We start from the raw sequence: 6000 nt of genomic DNA, 5'->3' as shown, positions 1-6000 counted from the left end.
ACCAGCAGATGACGTGGTGGCTAAGGCACTGGACACTCACATGGCTGAACACAGATCAAGTCCCGGACCTGGTGGCTTGCTTTCTCACTTTTTCTCTCTCTCTCCCCGTTTCTCTCTGGTCAAATTTAACCCCCCCGTTCCTCTCTGTCAAAATTAAAAAAAAAAAAAAAAAAAGGTAATGAATAAATAAAATTAAATAAGTCTTTAAAAAAAAAAGAACAACTTGATAGAAAACTCTGGGCCAAAGGTTTGTAAAAGAAATTTATATAAAAAGAAATATAATGGCCTATAAATATTTAGAAATTGTTCAATAGTACTCATAATTAATTAAATGCAAATCAAGACAATGGAATATTATTCCTACCTATCAAAAAATCTAACATGAAAATTTTTAATATGGTATCATCAGTCCTAGTAAGTGTTAGGAACATAAGCTCTCAGTATATACTGTTCGTGGGGCTAGTATGGTATGAATTTAAAAAGAAACAATATCTCTCAAATTTTAAAGTATACATATCTTTAACCAGTTGAACAATATTTCTAATTAATGGTAATATTTATGAAATTTTTAAATAAACATTCCCTTTTATACAGCATTATATTCCCATGAATTTATATTAAAAATATATTCACAAAAGTACATAGATATATATGAACAAGGATATTCAGTACCATGGCAACATGACAAATCTGACCAAAAAAATACTGAAAACTACATATCCCTCACTATGGAATGAGCTGAAAAAATTCTGTTACATTCATGTAGTAAAAAACTGTGAAGCTGTTGGAAAGTATAAGAGAGGTCTATGTGAAATACTATTCACCTGCCTTAACCAAATATAACAGTCCTAAAATGGTGGGAAATGCAAGGTACAGATCAAATATGTATAACATTATGCCTTTTTTTGCTTCACCTAAATTCCATGTCTGTAGATTAGCAAGAAAAGAAGAATGCATAGATATTCCGTAGGCATCAGTTTCTATCACAAAATGATTTTTAAAATTAAGATGCCTTAGAACTTTAGAGTCTAATAGAAAAGCAAATATATCTGCAAATTCCCATAGAAACATGACCCATGCGCTCCAGTCCAGGACTAAGACAGACCTCAGTACCTCTTCTGCACAATTTCAGAGAAGTTAGTATTATTTCTTACTCTCCCTTCACACCCACCCACAAATACACACACATTAGAAAGCAAATATCATGTGGGCAGAACCTCTATTTGGTTCTCCATTATCTGTCTCTAGCAAAGAACTATGCCTCACACACACACACACACACACACGCCATCTAGAAAGAATGAGTAAATACCAAAGCCAACACTACAGTGGACCAGTGTAGCCCCTTTGCCAATCCTGCCTCTCGGTTATTCTTCGGGCTCTTCAATGAGCCAGCTCATAGCCTCTTTGCACTGATAGCACCCTCAGGGGCCTCATCAACTGAAATAGGGTAATTCACTAATTACATAGTAAATTGTAAACCTCCATCCCAATCCTCTGACTTGATGCATATATGTTGAGGAGAGAAATGGTTATACAGTATAATTTAAGTGATACTATTCAATGTGCAGGTAGGTCTGCAATGAGCTTATACCAAATGTAAATCAATGGCTATTTCCTTCATCTAAAAACATCCTACTACAAAGTGCTTAGAATATAGCTGATTTACATTCTGGAAAAAGCTCCTAATCTTCTTGCATGGGCCAGTAACAAACTGAGAACTACGAATAATAATTTCAGTAGTGTTCATTTAAAATAGAGATTAAAGTGTTCAATTTCCAGTATTTGAGAGTTTGTGCACTAAATATTGCCTTCTCCCTCAGATCAATTTTCCCACCAATGAGAGGTACTTGATGCAACACAAACATCCTAGTTAGAATAATAATAATAAACAGCCAGTGGCATGGTGGTTAAGGCAGCTGCACTCCACATGCCTGATTACTTGGTTCAAATTCTGAACCCCGTGACTTGAAAAACACAATGGGCAAATGTGCATGGGTGCCCCAAATCCCCATAGAATAGGAGAAGGGACTGCCATCCCCCCACTTTCTCACTACCCCCTTCAACCCATATCTCTCCATGTGCCTCATAGCCAAAAAAAAAAAAAAAAATTCTCCCTCAGATCAATTTTCCCACCAATGAGAGGTACTTGATGCAACACAAACATCCTAGTTAGAATAATAATAATAAACAGCCAGTGGCATGGTGGTTAAGGCAGCTGCACTCCACATGCCTGATTACTTGGTTCAAATTCTGAACCCCGTGACTTGAAAAACACAATGGGCAAATGTGCATGGGTGCCCCAAATCCCCATAGAATAGGAGAAGGGACTGCCATCCCCCCACTTTCTCACTACCCCCTGCACCCCATCTCCACCCATGTGCCTCATAGCCAAAAAAAAAAAAAAAAAGGAAAAAGACACAGGGGAGTAGAATACCAAAGTTTACTTAATGTACACTTTTGCACATATGAACTCAAAGTCACTTCACAGACCCTAGAAGGTAGTGATTAAATTGGCAACAGATTACCAGCTGAGTCTCGGGCAGCAATAATGTAATTTAAAACAGTTATTAGACATGTGAAGATCAGGTGCAACAGCTAACAGTTCTGTTCACTTTCAAAAATTGTGCAGACTCAATTCTCTGTCACTTTCCATTAGATTTGCAACTTGGCTGAACTCAGGAGTTCCACCCCACAGTACCATGTCACTTAAAATCCAGTATCCAAACAAGAATTAGAAAATGCTTTTTGAATCTCTGGACTAACATTCCCATGAGTCAATGATCCATAAATAAACACTATTTTTAAGTCTTCATTACAAAGCACATAGTTTCTCTTCAGGCAAAATTGGGCTGCCAACTTCTCTTCTTAAATCTTAATCCTTTCTATCCCAAAGAAAAAATAGAAACATACAAACAGAAATTCAAAGAAAATAGAAAATAAAATTTCCATCCTTCTGCAGCTGTGGTCTTTCTCTAAAATAACTGAAAAATTAAACTGCACAATTTTAAAAGTTTTTTTTTAATATAGACAGAATATATTCTTCAAGAATTCACAACTCTACATAGCACCTCCCTCTAAATAATACTGATAAATCTACTCTCCCCACTTTGATTTCTCTGGACCAAACACCTCCTCCAATAGCTCATTACTAATTTCTTGGCTTTTTTCTTCAATATACTCTCTTTCTGTAACTGTTTACCTAATTCAACATAACAACATTTTGGAAATATGGTTGTAGAAAGAGAGTATATGGAAGGAAAAATTAAGATACTATGTCTAAATAAGTTATTCATAATCCCAGAACCAAAGCTAATTTGAAATCCTACTTTACCAACCTGAGTGTTTTAAACAAGTCACTGAAACTCATGTATCTCCACAGATGTTGGAATAGTCTTTCTTAGTGGAATACAGCAGTGACTCAGAATCTCTACAAAATCTCTGAACTTCCTGATACCTAACCTCTTGGTTCTATTTGAACTTCTTTCTTCCAGTCCTGTTCTCAATGCAACTGAAAGCAGTTACTCATAGTCACTCAGGCCCCTTAGATAGTGACCTCTCTTTACATGTGATACACCATAATTGCTTCTAGTTCATTTGATTATAAATGACAGTCAAACAGTTCTGAGAGCATTCTTCAGCCTCCTAATGTTAGTGCCAATTATAAAATAAATGACAAATACTAAATTCAGAAATTCCTATTTTTTGTCACTATCTTCACTTAAAACAGCTTAACATTTACTATGATAAACTTTTAGTTGAGAGTAAAATTCCTTTAAACATTTTCCATCTTTGCTTTCTTTTCTCCAGTCCCATGCCAAAACACAATCATCCAGGCCATATCTTATCTTTTCCTGCACGGTATCCAATTGACTTTTTATAGCCAGAAAATCTCTGAATGCAAAGCACGACCTTGGCTACTAGCTTCCCCTGGCATTAGTTTGAAAGTTATTTATAACTATAAAATTAGCGTGGAAGCCTACATTTCTCATCATAACTAGTCAAAACATTCCCGTTTTATAAAATAGTGTGAACTTCTTTAATTCAGAAGGAAACTCCACATTTTAAACCTACAATATATAAAACACAGCAACTCAATGCAGAAACAAGAATGCTCTGAAGTCAAGCTCTTCTCTTTACAAACTTGACTCTTACCTTTCTGTTGCTTCCTATAAAGTAAAAGTCTTAAAATTCAGCTTTTGTAGGGAATTTTCCAAAAAGAGCTTTGGGGGGAAGAAAGACTTCTTGATAGTCACAGAGTTACAGAGTACCAAATCAAGAGGCAGTGACAGTGGGGCAGTCACTTTAGCTGAGCGTTGTTCCACAGGATAAGAAAGAAAGGGGAGGTTACAAGCCAGGGTGGGTGGTATCTAATCCTGAACCACTAGTCACTGACCTCACTGACAACTTGTTACTGAAAATACTTCGTTGAAAAAGGCCAGACGCATACTTTGCCTAGAGACCTACGAACATAGCTGTTAGGAAGCTCTGAATCAGTTAGATTTACATTTCTCTAGTCTCTTCCCAAAATACAGATCTCTCATATCTAATTAAAGCGCTGAAGGCTAAAATTGTTGAAAGTGGAAAATCATAAAGCAGGAATCCCAGGAATCCAGGCAATCCTCAAATCAAAAGATCAAGTGTGTAAAATTCAGTGTTTTCAGAACCATAGAGATGATGCCATTAAGACCATAAGACCAAATGTCTCATCTGAGATGTCACATCTGAGATAGTTTTCTTCTGTCTCATATCTTTTTCCTGTCTCATACCATTGCACCATTACACTCTCTGCTTCTATTATACAAGGAACCACATAATTATCAGTAAAATATTTAAACTCCATAAGTGGAAACATTATAAAAACTAAGCAACCAAAAAACAATCTTCTCCACCAAAATTTATTTTCCTTCTGTGGCTATTTTTTCTTTTATTTCCTCTTCCCTGTTGTTGATACCCTTCCCTCAATATCTTAATATTCACTAGAACAATTTCACAAATCCCTGTCTTATTCTTTATCCTTTTTTCAATCCTTGACATGATATTCGAGTTCATATGGCATTTCCTTAAGACATCACTTTTCTGTCTTTCTTCTAATAGCTTCTAAAACAAGAGGTAGTAACTGTCCCTAAATAGAACTACTTATTTGAGTTTTGGCAGTTCAGTTCTTAAAAGGCTCAATTCAAAATAAAAGAAAGCATTTATTTATTAGCTCTACAGACACTCTTAGAACAAACATCAGGAAGCCAAAAGGAAAGGCAGGGTTTAAGGACTGTCAGAATCAAATACAGAAGGAACTTCATCTTATATGAACCAGGAAAGCTTGCAAAATAACTGTATTTTTATGCAGCTTCCTTTACAATGTGTGTACTTGACATTACATTTATCTAAAGATTCTTAGTTGCTAACATACTGTCCTCCTCGGATTTTTTTTAAAAGCAGCTTTTTCCCCTGGGGAATCTAGGAATAGCCTCTTTTCACAGTGAAAACAAAGAGTAAGTTTTATGTCTCTCAATCCATCTTTTCTTGAATAAAGAAATCACTTGACACTTGCAAAATAGCAGGTTTTGTTTTAGAGCCTTAATAATGAATGTTTTCCAAACTGGGAAGGCTGAACTGAACCCAAGACAAGATATCCAAAATCTGTTATGAGTTAGCCTGCCCCACTGTAAAACCACAAGAAATTACTACCTGATCTGTACCTCTTCTTTTCATCTGCAAAATGGAGATGAAAACTTATTCTTTCTATCAACTTTTCAGATATGTGAATTAAATGGATAAAATCTGAAGTTCTTCAAATTATGTTGAGCTTTTCAGAGATGCAATACTGATAAAGCCTTACTTGATGTTATCAAAACAATTAAATATTATAAGTATTTAAAATTACTTTTAAAGAGTTTTGTGGATGTTTGTTTTGTTTAGTTTTTTTCTTGATTCCCTCATAAAAATGTCTACAGCCTCCAAAACTGGTTTTGGCTGGAGTATTTCCGAGAACAGCCACAA

This window comes from Tupaia chinensis, unplaced genomic scaffold, assembly GCF_000334495.1.
Source record: "Tupaia chinensis unplaced genomic scaffold, TupChi_1.0 Scaffold000250_1, whole genome shotgun sequence".
In the NCBI taxonomy this organism is placed as follows: domain Eukaryota; kingdom Metazoa; phylum Chordata; class Mammalia; order Scandentia; family Tupaiidae; genus Tupaia; species Tupaia belangeri.
This window is presented reverse-complemented; position numbering follows the sequence as displayed.